The following is an 18,746-nucleotide window of genomic DNA, read 5'->3' as shown; positions in this document are numbered from 1 at the left end:
TCTTACATGTCACAGTTTTTTACACTTAATTTGTAATAAAAAGATTTTAATTCTACAAATTAATTGTACAAATGTGTGTTCCTCACTCCTCCGTCAATCGCCACCTTACCGTGCCGATTGGTTTATGTGTCCCAATGATCGTGGAGGCTAAATTTCCCCCCAACAGAAGACTACATCACTCTTTGAAAAAACCGAAACCCAAACAGCCGTTAGTGATATTTCAGATGTGACAGCAGGAATTTTAAAGCCTCCTGAGGGACAAAAAAATTGAATTATAAAGCATTCAAATGATTGTCTTTCTTACAAACAGACTTCCCAAAAGTTGAATCAAGTCTATGTTAAACAACATCTTAAGCCTGGATTCTTTGTAATGACCAGCAGAGGGCGACACATTTGGTTGTAAAAAAAAAAGTCTGGGTGTGTAGAAATCTGTATGAAAATGGCTATCTACCTCTCTTTATTCATGAGCTCAGGATTCACTGTCTTGATGAATTTATGAGCTTAGTTCCAAATCTTCTTTAATACAGTGTGACGTTCACTTTGGCTCCATCAGTATTAAAAAGGACAATAAAACAGGCGATGATTTAAGGTGAGGCTAACCTTTGATCCAGATCTATCACTTGCTTATGACATCAGGTTTCAGAACACCAAGACAATAACTGTCAAAACATTAAGTTCAACTTAAAAAAGTCTCAAAATAAAGCGTGACTTTGCGCACCAATGTGGCGTTATCCATGTTTTTTTATTAAGTTGGTCACCAGGCTCATTCTACATATAAGCATGATTGTTTTCAGTGTAAAAGAAATGTTCAAAGCAAAACCTGCAAGTTTTTTTGTTTGTTTTGTTTACAGATCCACAGGATGTAAAAAGACAGAAATTTTTGTTATTAACTCTTTTTATTATTTTTACTTGACTCAGGCTGCTTTCCCATCCCTTCCTCAACCCTGGATGTTTTTATTCTCGTTGTATGCATTCATGTCATAACTAATAAAACAGTCTATCAGACTCTGGAAGGTGACAGAGGCAAACAGGCGGTTTGTTTGGCAGCAGGCTCGACTCCCGGCTGAATATTCATCAGCACCACCTGCCCTCCTGCATGGTTTTTAACAGCAGCTTCAAAGCCACGGCCACAGTGTATGTTGGCTTCTTGTTCAGAGGACTTTATCCCTGCTTCGTCGGCCCTCACAGCGACCTCCGGTGGCCTGAACAGCTTTGAAGGCCTTCTACACGATGGTGCAGTCGTCCTTCGCTGGCTGTCTGCAGCTCCTCTAAACGAGGTCCTCTTCCATCCAGAGAGCCATCTATCAGGATGAAACAAATGAGTCATTACGGCAGCTTTCAGAGCGTCCCGGCAAGGCTAATTCTGCTCTTCTCCTGAAACGTGTGGGAGTTTTTAATATTGTGGAGAGGAGAAGAAGGTGTCATCCTGGGACCAGTTTGGCTTTTCATCAATCTGCCATTTCCTTTTCTTTCCTTTTTTTTGGGGGGGGGGGTTGTTATTTTTCTCCCTCTCGCCTACACTGAGTGAGAAACAGCGATACAAAGACCCAGAACAAAGCGGCTTTTTTATTGTACTCCACTTAAAAAATCAGCTCTTGTTGTGCTGAAATCTCAAAGGAAACTTGGACTTGAGAGAGGTGGATGTTTTTCCAATAAAAGCTCTGGGAATATTATGAAATCTCTTTGTTATGCACGTCAAAGTTTTGCTCGTTTTTCAAAGTTAGAGCATATTTTGTAAAAGAAAAGGTTCTCATCAGCTAGTAACTTAAAAGAAACCAGATCTTGCTCCTTTAATAACAAAGTGATATCCTCTCAGTAAAGCAGGCAGACATGAAACTAAACCATTAGCTGCAAATGTAAATCATCAGTTTGTGAGCTAAAATAGCAGAAAACATTCCTGTGCAATGCTACAAACAGACAAACTGAAAAATGTGTTGACATACACAACAAATGCAAAATACATGTAGGTCACATTAGCTAATAATGCTGGCTGTTTAACCTTTTAGCAAATGTAAGTGAAAGTTTATGAGCTGAAACAGTAATAAATAATCTTAAAAATAAAACTTAGAAAACCCTAAATAATAACTGGGTTTAGCTGGTTAAACAGTTTATCAAACACTGCTTTGGTTTATATTGGCTAAGTGGTTAGTTTTGGTCCATGTTAGCTAATAGTTTGGAGGCATGTAAAAGTAAAAGCTTAGTTACTTAGCTTTTAAGTAAAGGCTTAGTTTTGATTTTTGTCAGCTAACTTCTTCACTTTTGTTTAGGTTACCTGAAAGAACATAATGGGGGTGTCCAAATTCATGGGCTGCATCCTCTTGAGGCCGCATTTGTAGGCCGATTGCATCACAGCGATGCGACAAAGGCTGTCCAAATTATTAGACTCCTCTGAATGCAGCTGACACATGCGTCCTCCTTTTCCCCGAATTAGAAGGAAGGGTCGGGTGTATCCTTCGTGGGCTTCCATATCCCAGAATTCATAGTGTGGCCTAGCCGATTACAGTTTCCAACAATGGCTAAGTTTTTAATATTACTCTTATGACTCTTTCTGGGTCACAAAATAAACTTTTAACACATTTTCAGGCGAGAAAGTAGCTGTGTAAACATCAAATATCTGTTCGGTTTATCAAGGTATCGCATATTTGCAAAAGTGCTCCGACATTTTCGGAGACATCTGCTACCCACCAGCTGGATAGCTAGCCAGGGGCTCGAGGATCACTAGAGCTGCCGAGAACGGCAAACTCTCGGCACATCATTTTCAGATCACCGTGGCCTTTCGCTATTCAGGTTAAACGTAATATATAAGTCACTTAGACAACCTAAAAATGTTATTGTTTGGCTTTTTTCAGTGTTTTGTTTGTTCGTGAGTAAATCGGTTTGGCTGAGATTAAAGTTATTAGATTAGATTAGATAAAATAAAACTGTATTAATCCCCCGGGTGGGTTCCTCCTTGGTTTTCACACAGCTGAATAAACGTCTAACAGAAAACTAATTAAACAGAAGTGTGAGATGGTCAAGAATTTACGCCAGTGTCCTGTTATATTTTAGATAGCAAGGAACAAACGGCCGAGTTTATTAAACTCCACCGAGACAGCGGTGACGCAAATCAGAAGGCTAGACCGTCCAATTCCACAGCTGTTTACTTCCAGCCTACCCGACCTTCTGAGGACCCGGCCCACGTAGACCGTGAAGGCCGGGTCCTCAGGAGGATGCAGCCCATGAATTTGGACACGACTAATCATTCCATTTCAGTTTACATTAGCTAACAGCAATGGTTTACAAGTTGTAGTTTACAGAAGTTGTAGTTTCCCACAGTTTTATTGTATAATATCAATAAGGGCTATTTAATCTATTCTACATTAGCTAATGTTTTAATTTTTCTTAATTCTCAGTTTTGGTATATTCTAGAAAACAAATAATTTGTAGTTTACTTTAGCTAACCCTTTCTTTCTTTAGTTTTGTTAGCTAACCATTATTTTCTATTTACGGTTAGCAAAAAGCTTAGATTTGTTTTTTGTTGGTTAACTAATCAGTTTTAATTTATGTTAGCTAACTTCTTATAACTTTTATATAACCTAAAAGTTTGGTTTTTGTTTACATTAGCTAACTACTAAGTTGAGGTTTATGTAAACAAGTGTTCTACTTTCAGATTTAGTTTATGTTGTTTTTTGTTTGGTAAACGCTTAGTTAATGTTTTTGTTAGTTAACTAGTTATTTTTGATTTATATTAGCTAACTGGTTTAGTAGAGGAGATTTTACACTTGTAATTTTGAGTCAGATCACAAAGGTCTGACCTGAACTTGTTAAAGGTCTCATGTTAATCTCAGCTGAAACACAGTCCACATGTCAGCTCCTCCATCTTCATTACCATAATGCCTCAGTTATCACTGTGGACCAACTAATGTTTAACAGTTTCCTTTATATTTAAAAATGCATGAATTAAAACAAATGTTTGTAGCGTGATAGGGCGAATGTCCATGTTTAAGAAAACATGTCGACACAACTGGAGAACATCAGTAACACGAGGAGGAGGAGGAGACGCTTCACTTCACCTTCCTCTGTTTCCTCTCACCGAGAGAAGGATTATAGAGTCTTATAAAGAATGACTTCCATCTGGACGGAGATGTGTGCGTGTGTTTGTGTGTGTGTGTCTTTGTGTGTGTGCGTTTGGGGATTTCTTTCCCTCTAAAACATCTGGAGAAACAATCTGCTGTAAATAAGCAGCACCGATTCACTGCCACCCGATAAATAAAAAGAGAAGAAGAAGAGGCAGCAGCCAGTTTGTGCTGAATCTACAAACACACACACACACACACACACACACACACACAGGCATACATTGTTTTCCTCATGTGCTGACAGACATGATGGATACAGACCAACACACACACATGCAGTGCTGCTGTTAGTCATGTAGTGTGTGTGCAGGCAGCAGTTTATCCACACAGAAAACACATTTCTGCCTCAGTGTTTTCCAGACGATTCTCTGTACGAACACGACATCATGTTTGTGTCTGTGTGCGTGAAGCTGAATTAAACTCGCTGGTGTGGATCCATTTCACACTGAAGCGGTGTGTGAGAGGGATGCAGGGAAAAACACCAGCAGAAACATGGAGCTGTGTCTGCTTTCAGTCACGATTCAAACATGTAGTATTTTGTCCCAGCTGTATATGAGTGCTGATCATATTAGATTTTTTTTTTTAAAGATAAAATATATGAAAATCTTTGAATTCACAATATAAAGCACCACCAAAAAATCTGATTGAGGAACGTTTGTTAATATTTTGATTTCAGAATATTCTGGTTAACATAGTGGTCTGTGTAAATTATAAGCTTCGTATAAAAGATGGAGGTATCCACTAGAGATGGACCGATCCAATATTACGTATCGGTGTCGGTCCGATACTGACCTAAATTACTGGATCGGATATCGGAGAAAAATAAAAAATGTAATCCGATCCATTAAATATCACGAAAGCACCTCACAAAACTTGCAACACGCCGTAACTCGCCTCAGAACGTTAGCACGTCGGAGCAGTATGCATCACGTGATAGAGCGGCTGTGGCATGCGGGACCTGTCGGTGGTCTGGATAGCATTTGGCGCTTCGCTAGCAACTTGGCATTTAATCTCCGACAAAGTTATCCCGAGAGAAGTAAAGCAAGTGTGTAAGTCCACCTCTGAATGTTTGTAAAGCATTCCTGCGTTAAGCTTAACAAGCGACTGCCTCTCGCTCTCCGGCTGCTACTTCAATCGTGAAACTGCTTAATGATCAGCTGATCGGCTTTTCTGTCGTGAGTCCGTGTCTCTAGTTTGCTTTTGGCCCACTTTGCACCAGAAAGAGGAAACCAGCGGCTGAACAACAGCAGCACGTTTAAGCTTGATAAGCTGTTGTTAGAATGTATTTAATATTACTTTCTACTCCAGGATCTTTTTCTACGTAGCTGACGCTGGTAACTGTGCAGGGGCGGATCTAGCAAAGTTTAGCCAGGGGGGCCGATAGGGCATGAACAGGGAAAAGGGGGCACAAAGACATACTTTTCTTTCTTATTCTCATTTAAAATGTCTAGCTTTTAATAAATAATTATCTGACACCCAAAGTTTTAATTTGATGTAAAATGAATAGAAGTCAATTACTGTATATAGTCACTATTAAGTCTAATATATATACCCTAGTAAGCTATAGTACTTTTTACTTTGGGAAGGTACCATCTGTGCAGTCTACAATTTTGTTGAAGAAAGATGTTGAATCTATTTAATATTTCTTGAAAAATAATTGATTTCTGTGCATTTTTTTCACACTTCATCAAATTAAGGTTGATTACGTCGATTAAGCATCATGAGGTGGCGCGTGAGGGGTGGTTCCCTATTTTTTATTTATTTATTTTTGTTGTTGCTGGGAGTTGGAACCCTATTAGTTAGGTTGCTTAATATTTACGCTAAGTACTCTTTAAAATACCAGAATAGGGAGGATGGTGTAGGTTTAAGTTTATTAGATTGATCAGTATTGCTGAACTATGAAATATTTTTTTTGTATACAGGTATAACAGAATAGCTTTAGTGTAGTTGTTGTTTTAAACTTGAGTATGAACTTGCAGACTTGCAAAATGCAGCAAGATATTTTAAAAAACAGTTTTGTTGATTAAAAAACACTATATCGGATTCATATCGGTATCGGCAGATGTCCAAATTTATGATATCGGTATCGGTATCGGACATAAAAAAGTGGTATCGTGCCATCTCTAGTATCCACCATCATGTCCCCTGTAGATTTGTGAAGCCTAGTTTTGAACCCTCCCCCTTTGCTTTAAGGCTGCTGTAATCTTGGTTTTCAGGAGCAGGAAGACAGTTTGATTAGCAAGCTCCATCCATAAACTGTGTGCTGATACATGCTAATTAATGCAAAGTAACATCCAAAAACAGTGCTCAGACTTGGACTTTGTGTTAGTACGATTAAAAGGACATGTTATTGATCAGATAACTGCATTAAAAATGCTCCAACAGCACAAACACAATCCAGAGGTCCAGTTCAGGGATTCCAGTGATGTTAGGATAAGCCTAGCAAACAGCTAGCAGCTACAGCCGCCAGTCAGTCAAAGAGGCCACACCCCTAATAATGCAAACTTTAAGCCTTAATAAATTGAAACAGTTATAAACACGTTTTCCACCTGTACAGGTGTTATGAAGGAGGAAGTTATCTAGACCAAAATCAGGCTGCAAACGTGTAGTTCTACTGTGACATTTTAACATGGGAATCTCTGGGGGCTGACTCACTGCTGGCGCCTCTTCTGGACATTAGAGGAACTGCAGCTTTTGGACCTGGATGTAAACTTTTCCAACATTAGCACATTTGGAGCACAACTTTAAATTCTTTATTGCAAATAAAGAAGTAAAAGCTCATGTGCTGTCATGTTTTAAATTCTTGTGACTTATTTTTGTTGTACTTTTTTGGAACCTTTTTTATATTGTATTGTTCTCAGATCTTCCTTTATTAAAACAGATATGCATTTCATGCAGGTTTTGTGTAGTTGTTGTAATTTGAGGCTTTTTTGCTTTTTATAGCAGATCTTTTTCTATTTATGCATCTCTTTTGTCCAAATGTAGAAAACTAACCTTGTGGTTATTAAAGTTATACAGAAACTTTGAATATTACTTTATTTTTTTGTTTCACACGAACTCGCCTTCTTTCTAATAAGGTGATGGAGTTAGTATGTGGAAATGGTTCCAATGAGAACTGCTCAGTTCATGATGTGAGGCTGGACATCACACTTGCACATGTATGAAAGCACGCGTGTTCACGTCCACACTCAGTCTCTTAATTCACTCCAACAGCCAGCGTGCACATTTGTGTTTCTGATTCACTGATAATCTTCAGTGTTTTTTTAAAGAGGCTGAATTAACAACACACACACACATCCATCCTCCCCCCCTCGGGCCTTTCTTGGCGCGCTTTCCCATAATTCCTCTTGTCCACACCACAAAGCGCCATCCCTCAGCAGCCTGCAGTCCATCAGAGAGAAGAGCGCCGAGCCGCCGCCGCCACCATTATGGTGAATGGTGGTTTTCTCACGGGACGCTGAGCCGGCGCTCTGAACCCGAAAACACGGAGCTGCTTGTGTTGTTGTTGTTGCGTTTGATTTGCTGCGTTCAGATCGACGATGCGCTGCACACACAGCGTGTTGGCTGCTTAGTTTGGCAGAGACGCAGGTTGTTAATTATGTTTTCCATGCCAAGCATACAATCACACGTTAATTGGAGTTGGAGCAGAGGATTGTGGGAGTGAAGTGAATGATAATGACTGCGTGGTCATCTGCATCATCATCATCATCATTGGTATGATCAGCACCCGAAAGAGCTGCCGCTGAACACTGAGAGAGGAAAGAACAACCAGACTCAGACGCTTTATTCAAGACCCTGAACATACAACATACTCACACTACACTAAATACACAACACGCTGAATCTACAATACACAACATAAAACACACTGAGGGCCAGCTTAGGACCACATCTGTGTGATACCACCATTGTGAAAATGTGCCTATTAGAGCAGAAAGTTCTGCTAACCATGAGCTCATTTATAAACAAAGTATATACGAGTATCACTGAGGACCTGAAATACACGGCGTTCAACTCTAACATGCAAAGTGAGAACTCACTGAACAGCTACAGGACAAAGTTTTGGCATCACGCTCACAGCTTTGAGCCATCCACCCGTGCCAATTACGCAACCAAACTAATAACATCTCCCCCGTCGTTCCAAATAGATCGGCACCCCAGCCACATCGGGTACAAAGCAAGGCAAGCTTTCTGTCTATAATAAATTGAGCACAATTTGCAGTAAATTTAATGCTGCAAAACTCATAAATTCATGTCTCTGTGATTCTTTTAAAGAGGCTTCTCCAAAATATCACACGCTGAAAGGGAAACTTGTACAAATACATACATTGTAAATAAGAGCTAGCTAGATAAATACTCATGTCCACTCTTTTCAGCTGTAAAGTCGACAAAGTAAATCCCAACAGTAGCTTTTAACGCCTAAATAGGCTTTCTGGGTTAGTACACACTATTAGTAAATATGTCACAATACATCTGTAACTGTGTTTCTGCTCTTTAGCGTCTCTTAGCTTAGAAAACTATTTTTTACGATCTTCCCAGTGGGCCCTGAATGCAGCAGCAGGTCTTCCTCCCATCATCACCTCGGTGTGGCGGCTGCATCAAGAGTCACCGGGCTCTGTGGCGGCGGCTGCGGTGAGGTGTGTGGCGGCAGATGGCCGACGGCCCCACAGGGAACCAAACGGCCACTTCGAGTGCCAGCCCCCGCTGAGAGGTGAGGGGTTTCCGGCACTGAGCAACAGGGGCGAGAATGAGGGTGAGCCCGGCCTCGCCTCGACATCCGTCAGGGCTCGCCGTTAATGAGGAGATGAGGGCGAGTGAGGGAGTGAGGTGAGGCTCAAAGGGGCGTCGAGGGGGAGCAAGGTGAGAGATAATAGTGATGGTGATAAATAAGAAAACAACAGGAGGCAGAGAGAAGGGATGATGCAGCAAGACGAGCAAGAGAAGAAAGTAAGAAGACCAGGCTGCACAATCCTCCCAACATGTATTTAATAAAAACCAATAAAACCTTCAAATTTTTATGATCTGTATTTCTCACCAAACCCCCAGGAACATTTTTATTTTCTCCTCCTGGACATCTCTCCTGCTTTGTTTTGTTCAGTTTGTTTGCATGTGCACCCAAACTTCCTCATTAAACACCACCTGTACACGAACAATTATAAGAGAGTGCTAGTGCTTAATTATCATACTCTCACCTTCCTTTTCATTTATTGGTATTTCTCTTCTGTGGATTTTATTGCCCCCAAAGTTCTGCTAATCTGCCCATAAAAAGCCAAAACCTAACGAATTCTCATCCCATAATGCCGTTTTGTCAGACTCTGCCTGCATCTCTGCATTAAACACAAGGTGTCTTTGCTGTATCTGTGGGAGTATCATGCTCTTGTCCAACATAATCAATGCTAGTAGGCAGGTTAAAGGGGTGGTGGAAGTTACCGAATTATTGCGGCTTCCATGGCCTTTGGACCTTCATGTTTTTCCTTTGTTTGGCTTCATTACACCTAATTTAGCCATTTAGGTTTTTTTCTTTTTCGTTTTCACACTAACAAACCCACAAAATCAGGTTTAGGAATTAGAAATTACTTGGTTATTTTTACTCAATGAAATCAAATATTGGTTATGTTTGGACTCCACATAGTACACAGTTGGGTTTTATCACGAAAAACTGCTCAGATTTAGGTACTAAAAACTAGCGTTCTTTTGGTTGAGGCTATCAATGCTACTCGATTAGCTGTAGGCACTGAAAGCCAATGTTAGGTTTAGGTGCTAAAAACAAATTGGTTAATTTTAGGCACTAACAAATATTTAATTAGGTTTTGATGCTAAAAACTTCCAAGTTAGGTCTGTGTTCTAAAAAATGCTCAAAAGGTTTACACGGTAAAACTTGCTTGGTTAGCTTTACAGGCTAAAAACAGTTGTTAACTTGACGTACTGATATCTAGCCTACTTTGTTACTACACAGCTTTAGGTGCTTAAAACTTCTCCATTAAGTTTACATATTAAGGCATGGATGGTTTTAAACTTCCTTAACCTAACCTTTACTCTGGTGTTAGTCTGTCATCAGTTAGCCGCCTGCAGCCGGTCCAAAATACTGCAGCACGGTTACTAACTGGCACACGCAGGCAAGACCACATATCCCCCATACTGGCATCATTACACTGGCTGCCAGTTAGTTTTAGAATTAATTTTAAGATTTTATTATTTGTTTTTAAGGCATTGCACGGGTTAGCACCCTCATACCTTTCTGATCTTTTAAATTGGTAGACTCCTGCAAGATCATTGAGGTCTACAGATCAAATGCTCCTGGCTGTCCCGAGGTCCAGAGGAGATCGGGCCTTTGATGTAACTGCTCCTAAAGTGTGGAATGAACTTCCCCTTCACATCAGGACCTCCCCAACATTGGACACTTTTAAAACCTGTCTGAAAACCCACTTTTATTCCTTGGCTTTAAATCAGAATGAGTTTGAATTACTTTTATTTGTCTTATATCTCACTCAAATCTTCTAATTTTATGATTCTTTTTGTTAACTCTTGTCATATCTCCCTATGTTTTCATTTCTTTCAATTATCTTAATTGTACAGCACCTTGGTCAACGGTTGTTGTTTTAAATGTGCTATATAAATAAATTTGGCTAAAAACTACTTGTGGAAATTTACATGCAACGATCTACGAGTTAGCTTTAGTTGATATAAACTACTTGGAAAGGTTTTGGTGTTTAAAATCTACTCGGTTAGCTTTGGGCGCTAAAAACGTATCAGTTAGGATTATGTTCAGATTAAGATTATGTACTTAAAGCTACACAGAATTAGATGCTATAAACTATTCTGAAAGTTTTAGGCAATAAATACTACTTGATTAGTTTAGGTCCTGAAAAGAGCACCTAAACCACTCATGTTTAGGTGCTAACAACTACTCATTGTGGTTTTGGTGCTAAAGATTCATTAGTTGAACTAATACATTTGGAATTGCGAAAAACACAAAACAGGATTTGTTCCTGATTAAAATTCTGACTGGGAACTCAGAATTTCCAAGTATGAAGTGCCAACATTTAATTTCAGCGTGAACATGTTTCCAAACAAATCATTACCAACCTTTCCTCATCTGGTCACAGTTAGGTTTCCTCCCATTGGTGGTTCTGAGAGATGACAGCAGATGAAAAATGTTTTTTGTTTTTTTTTGTTTTTTTCAGAAAGCCCAAGCTGGAGAGGCAGAAAGAAAGAGTGAGACGGCGATTAAAACCAGAGACAGAGAAATGGAGAGAAAAGAATAAAAAGAAGCTCAGAGTTCCTCTGGGTTCAACATCGAGCTCCTCAAACTTCTGCAATTTTAAACTGAGAGAAGAAAAGACAGAAAAAACTGCCTGTGATCAGGAATTAGCCTCCTCCATCCCTCCAGGATCTCTGCTCCATCATCCTTTCTCCCATCATGCCTCACCTGACAGAACATTACAGATGCATTATGGGGTCTGAGGGAGGAGGGCGAGGGGACGCAGAGCTTCATGAATATTTGATAAAACATGAGACGACCAAACAGAGGTCGTCAGGAGAGGAGGAGGGTCATCAATATTACATCAGAGCGCCACATTGACTGCCTCGCTTCACTCTTTTATTTCTGCTCTTTGTTTCATGGAAATTTAGGAAAGTTTGAAGAGAAGAAAGAGTTTATCCTCAGTACACCTCTCCGCTGCTGGAAAAAGAAAAAAAAAAGACAAAACTTTCCTCTGCAGGACTTCAGACTCCAGTACAGTTTTCCTGCATGGCTGTTTTTGCATGCAGGGTTTTGTGTTGTAGCTCCAAAAGTCATCAAATTAGAGTCAATTGTTTACTATAGTGTATAAAATTATCCTTTATTTGATCTATCATTTTTTTTAATTTTCCATGATGGTGGATTTTTTTTCTCTGTAAATGCAGATGGACTCAGCAGACAACACTGAAGTTATGAGCTGCAAAGATAATCAATAAGCAGAAGATGAGGGATGAAGCCTGTAGGGTTCAGATCTGTCACATAATTAAAGCTAACTAAGAATCAAAAGTGGGTTTCTATGGAAGCCCGTTTCCGCCACTAAAAAAAAAAAAGGATCCATAACTCGAAATTTCGAGTTATTATCTCGAAATTTCGAGTTATTATCTCGAAATTTCGACATATTAACTCGAAATTTCGACATATTAACTCGAAATTTTGAGAAAAGCAACTCAAAATTTCGAGTTAGCGCTGCCAATCAGTAATCTACGTGAATGACATCATTTCCATGTTACCCGGAAGCTGAAGCCCTCAGCTACAAATGCTACAGCTAAGCTACCGGTATTACATCCAGTCGTGAATGCACAGATTGCTGAGTGTTTTCAGCCTGGCTTCACAAATGATGAAATCCCTGTGTTATTAGCTGAATCGCATGGTGTTACTATCAGCAAACATACTTTAATTTGTTGGGATCCGTTTTTGAGTGCGCGGTCCTGCGCCATATGCTTCCGGGTAACAAGAAAGCGACCTCATTCACGTATATTTTTGATTGGCAGAGCTAACTCGAAATTTCGAGAAAATAACTCGAAATTTCGAGTTATGGATACTAGCTTTTTTTTTTTTTTTAGTGGCGGAAACGGGCTTCCATAGGTTTCACTCATACAACCATGAATGTTTAGAAGACCTGCTATGAAGACTGAGATGGAGGTGGAAGAGTTGAAGATCATCCGTCAGAGAGAGCTCAGAGTCAAAGAAAGTGGAGATGGTTTGGATATGTGCAGAGGAGGAAGAGTGGATATACCGGAGCTGCCAGGCAGGAGGAGAGGAGGAAGACCTTAGAGGAGGTTCGTGGATGTAGTGAAGGAGGTGTGACAAAGGAGGATGCCGGGATAAGAGGAGATGGCAGAAGATGACCCTGAAGGGAGCAGCTGAAAGAAGAAGAAAGATTTCCTGTTTGACGTGTAGAAGCTCAGCTCCTTAACTTTTAATACTCCATGTAAAAGTTCTGTTCTGTATGAAGATATATTTATTTTTTAAATCTGTGTGTTTTTATGTGCACTCGTTTCCCCTGATAAAATCCAACTGAAGATAAAGAAACCACTGCACTTCACAGTTGCTACAGTTCATTTTGTACCTGTTTGCAGTGTCGCTACCTTATTAAAAAGGTAAAAACCCACGACAGACTGACTATAAAAGTTGGACAGAGTACTGTGCTGTCAGCTATGTGTTTTTAAACAGGATGTGATGAACAGTTTCTCTGACTGAGAAACTGAGCATGGCAGTGACCTTTTATTGACACTGTAGCTCGTCCCCGGCTTTATCGTCTTTTTTTACTCTAGTGATGTCAAAATTTACAAAATGAAAACTATTTTTTATTTAATAAGAGTTAAAAACAGCAACTGAGACCATAAAGTCATCACTAAAACATTCACTGAAAACATTAATCAAGTGAGCAGTAGGGTCATTTTCTCATAGACTTCTATAGAATCAGACTTCTTTGATCAGCGGGTGTGTCGCCCCCTGCTGGTCATTAAAAAAGTGCAGGTTCAGGACATTTTATTAATTTTGTGCTCGTTTTGTTGGTTACGTCTCGCTTTGACATGTTCTCCAGGCCTTTAAAATCAGCTGTAGTCTGAAGTATGTTTATACCTGTATTTTCCTTTGTAAATATTATGAGTTAAATGACACTGATATAAGAGCAGGTGGCATTTTTTGATGCCTCTCATTATAAAATTATTAATAACCTTCCTGTCAGGTCAGCGCTGGCTCACCCTTGAGACTCACTGTGATTACAGTCGTCTTTGTGTTCGGAGCGTCTGTGGTCCTGCGGGACGAGCGGTGACGCTGGCGGATCTGCCGCCGTCCCGCAGAGTGTCACACTGCAAAGGGGATGATGCTGAGCTTGTTTCACGCCGGCTCAAAGTGATGAAGACGTGACTTTGATCGCGGCCCTGTTGATGAAGATCAGACTAAATAATCAGGTTGTCGAACATGGAGGAAACATGAAGCCGTGAAGGAGATCGGAGAACGCAACTTTGAACCGTGAAAGCATAGAACTCACATCATTCATGAGGTGCAGCGACCTTCGACCTCCACCCAAGTGCAGCGTCTTTAACTTTTTGAGTATGAGATGTACATTTTTTGAGAGTTTAAAAAATTTGTTATTGGGTTTGTTATAAGAAGCTCATGACAAACACTTTAAATCCAGAAAGTCCACCTTAATCCGTGTTAAGGTGGACTGATTGTTAAAAGTTGAAGCTTTTTTATGATGCAAGTTTTCATAGGGCTCATTCATTCTGTTATCTGGTATTAAAATAAAACTAACTACACTTATCAAACAGAGGGATAAGGAAACAGCTCCATCAGTCCTTTGTGACCTCCTGGAGGGCTGCAGACCTCAGTTTGGACCCCTTTGCTGGGCTCTCTGAGGCCTGATGGGTCCCAGAGGATGGATTCAGTGTAATAGTCCTCCTGAATGTAGCAGGGTTATTTAAATTGCTAATTATGATGGAACAAATAAATAAAACATGACCTTAGCGTGTTTTTATGTCGCACTGTAAAAACTTTGGGCGACAGTAAATCTGTTCGCTGATGACTCGCCTGTTGTCGGGTAGAAGCTGCTGCTGCTGGGTAAATGTCACAGTGTTTAAACAGCAGAGAATCCACTTACATTTGTATTTAATTCTGCTTTTATGTTTTGATGCAATATCATTTTTGTCATGTTACACTTTACATATCAGCACTGTTGTTCAGTATAGCGCCTCAGTGCTTAATAGCTGACATTTCAACTATGATTTTCAGTTCTTTCTTTGCCTTACATCAGGTTTTGGTTCATTATCTATATGAAAAATGCTGTTTTAGCTCCTCCCTCCTCTCAGTCAACTTCCTTCTGATTGGTTGCCCTTCTGAAACAGATTGTTTAAACATCAGGTGGGTGGGGCTTCTGTGCCTGACATCACTGATGGCATCATACAGATCCAACAGTTGAAAGCTCAGCCTTCAGACTTCACTGTTTCACTGTTTGTTTATTTTGGCTCTGTGTGACGTCATAGAGGGATTGTTTACTAAATATTGAGTTAGAAACGAGCCCTGTTCTGACTCCATTAACTGCTTGTGAACAGCTTCTTTAGTGGTTTTGCTGAACACAGTGGGATTGGAGATTCTTCTGTAGCAGCTAATAAGAGACCTCTCTAAGAGGGCCTCCTTCGATGGTGGTTTAAAGCTAGCAGATTAAAGTGAGGTATGACATTTAACAAAGTGTAGAGAGGCAGTTACAATCGTTAAAATCTTCTTAGATTAACAGTTAGAAGTGCTTTTAAAAAAGGATGGAAAGGTGGGGTCAAGGGAGGTGTGGGAGGAGCATGACTTTGCCTTGATAGTCATATTTTTGTTGCAAAATCATCGCACCTGCCAAGTTGAAATAAAATCACCTGGTCCTGCATTTACAAACTTTCAGAGAACTTGTAGCTTACCCTAAAAATATCAACAAGCACTCCCAGCTCAAAGCTCTGCCCACATGGGAAGCATTCAGCAGACATGTCAGTGACTCTCTGTGGTCTCTGGTCATCACCTCGCTGCTGGTTGCTTCTTGTGTGGACGCCCCTTCACAGTGGTTTAAAAAGACTAGAATCCAGTGTGGCTGAACCTGTCATTGAGTATGATATGACATTAAAATCAGCGGAGACCTGCATGCACAATCCGACTCCTTTCTACAGTAATGGAATCAATGAAAACAGAAAACAATCAAAGTTAGGCTGCAAATGTAGTTACTGCAGTCAAGAAACAGTCGCCATCTCTCCATTGTTTCTTAACCCACCTTGAATATCTCCGCCTTGTTCAGTCAGTTTGTTTTTATTGGTTCTCTTGGATGTCATGATTGGATCCCCTGGAGCTTAAAGGTGAAGATTAACAGGATGTTATGTCATGTAATTTCAGGTCTCTGCTCCTTACGAAGCTCATAAACGACCTTTAAGCGATAAGAACTCCTCAGATGACTTCTGATTAACATTTATTTTTACCGTGATTTAACTTTCAGGGTGAGTTCTTAGAGCACAAGGGTTGTTTGTAAGTTTGTCTAAAGTCTATTATGGTTAATTAAATTTCTTAAATCAGCTTTCTGAGGAAACCCGGTTGAACTAGCAGCGTAATCTCGTGCGGTATAACAGCGCAAACTACACTGGACAGATGCTGATGTTTTAACATGTAGTAGAGGTCCAAACATTAACGAGATTATTGCAAAAACGAGATGAATGCATGTGTCTTTGTTTTAACACGGGTCACAGTGCAGCATGATTTTTAAATTAGTTTCAGGCCATTTATTTTTATTTATTGTGAATTCTGACTCATGTGTTGCATGGTGAACCTAAATATGGGCCTGAAAGTTGTAGGTTGAGGGGGGGGGGGTTCTTCCAATTAGTTAGAAGCTCGTATAAAACAATTCTTAAACTCTTAACAAGGATGTCCAGGCAAAGTTATTGAAGTAGCACTTTCATTTTGTTTGCTGGCTTGCTTTTGTAATAGCTAAACTAAACTAATTTATTTTTATAAAATATGGATCATTGAACAGTGTTTTATGGTTTTCGGAGCAGTTTAAAAACTCGCCTCGATGTTCAGGAGCCACTTTAGCTCGAGCTGTTGTTACACAAATGCAGATTAACTTCACTGATGAATATTTTACTTTAATTTCACTTAGCAGGATTGTGTTTGAGAGAAGTGATGTGAGCTGCTCCTCCATTTTAATGACAAAACACTTGATTTAAACATTAATGCCGCTGCAGATGTATATCCAGAGGAGGGAAATGGGGCAGAAACCTGAAGGAGAGGATCTCATCAGGTTTGGACAGTAAGTGCTCCGACGAACAAAACAGCCATGCATAATGTAGAAACATCCATTTGTCATCTCTGAGTGTGACAGGGAGCAGAAACAAAGATCACCTCATTACTGTCATTATCACAGAATAAAAATCTAAAGGGAGGTTTGGAGAGGGCACAACATGGTCCCACAGTCAGCTTTAATTTTGGAGGGATTGTTCCTTTAAAAGCACCTGCTGTCAGATATGACTCCCACTAACAGAGAAGCAGGATCTTAATTATCCCCTCAGGACCAAATGTTGGACCCCATCAGCTGATTAAAGACACAAACTTCTTGTAATCAGTCAATGGACGAGTGTCTACTGGATATTTTTATCTCTTTCCATGTATGAGGCTGACTGTGGAGATTTTTCAGCTTCTTTTCTTTTACATTATAAATAAATTAAACTTCAAGTAAGCGTAAGCCTTCACTGTGGGCTCCAACATTTTCCCCTTGAATAACAGCTGAATACATCATTACACACCAAAAATAACATAAAACACTTAGAAAAGCTAAACGCTGTAATAATCACTTTATTTCAGTCGGAAAAAACAGCTTCAAGCTTTAAAACACATTAGGCTGGCAAACACCAAGCAGATGTAGCTTTAGCTCGGTAAGCTGCCTACACTGGCTAACAGCTCATTTAAGCACAACTGTTTACCTCCAGTTAGCGTTCAGTTGAAGAGAAGGACAAATATATACTTAGCTGCTGTATAATTAGAAAAAAAAAAGTTTTATCCCTGTTTACTTTATTTAAAGAATGCAAGAATATTACATAAAAAACTACTAACTATTATATTATATTATATTATATTATATTATATTATATTATATTATATTATATTATATTATATTGTATTGTATTGTATTATATTATATTATATTATATTATATTCTTTAAAAAAATACTTTCATTTGCTGAAACCGATAATGACTTAAGAAGACGAGGCTCCTGTAGAAAGGTACCTCAGAGTACTTTGCTATCAAAATTGGAATTAAAGTTCATTACAGTGTGTACTTAATTAAAGCTCTTTGTATAAATTTCCAGCAGCTGAAGGATGGCTGTTTGTCATGCTTCCACCTGGTGACAATAAACAGTTACAACATGTAACTGATGGGCTGACGGCTCTGCATGGAACCAACACACAACTAAACTACACCCGCAGCACTGCTGCACAGTGATATATATATACACAGGAAAGGATTTGTATCAAAGGAAGAATTTTTATAATAATAATAATAATAATCGTTGAAATTGTATGTGCTATCATTAAAATTATTACAGCTATTATGACTAGTATCAATACTGTTTATATCATCACCATTTCCATGAATGAAGAATTTCTTGATGTATCATTTATGTATAAATGCATATGTAGACTGGTATTAATTTAGCAGTAATGCATCCTGAAAACCTGAATATATTAAAGACAGATTTTTCCCTTTGTTTGAATGTTTGAATGCAAAGTTTTGTGACTGAAATGTTTTAAATACTGCATGTTTTATGTTACATTTACAAATTGTTACAAATTTTACAAATTACAAATTGTTCCGATTTTGTCGATTTTATCAGCAGCGCTGATAAATGAACTGATTGTGAAATTTATTGAGGTTGTGTATGAATTTATTGCGTAGTTCAAGAAGAGTATTTTACTGAGTTATTTGAAACAGTACAAATACTTATGGTACTTGCAGTACACATTCTGCTGTACTCACAGCTCTGATAGCGGCCTCAGTGATGTACAACATGTGGTCTGTGGCTCCACCTGCTGTATGACTCCTACTAATAATAACAAGTTTACTTTTATTTCAGCAATTTTTC

At 39.3% G+C, this 18,746-nt stretch overlaps 1 long non-coding RNA gene across 1 annotated transcript; it reads left to right on the top strand.

The window, feature by feature from the left end:
• Positions 1-4,901: 4,901 nt before the first annotated feature.
• Positions 4,902-11,392, top strand: LOC309692294. The gene is made up of 3 exons (XR_014272275.1): positions 4,902-5,167; positions 8,658-8,945; positions 11,303-11,392. It is a non-coding gene; the product is annotated as an uncharacterized lncRNA (long non-coding RNA).
• Positions 11,393-18,746: the final 7,354 nt, after the last annotated feature.

The sequence above is a fragment of the Aulonocara stuartgranti genome (genome assembly GCF_965226115.1).
Source record: "Aulonocara stuartgranti genome assembly, chromosome: 2".
Classification (NCBI taxonomy): domain Eukaryota; kingdom Metazoa; phylum Chordata; class Actinopteri; order Cichliformes; family Cichlidae; genus Aulonocara; species Aulonocara stuartgranti.
This window is presented reverse-complemented; position numbering and strand designations above follow the sequence as displayed.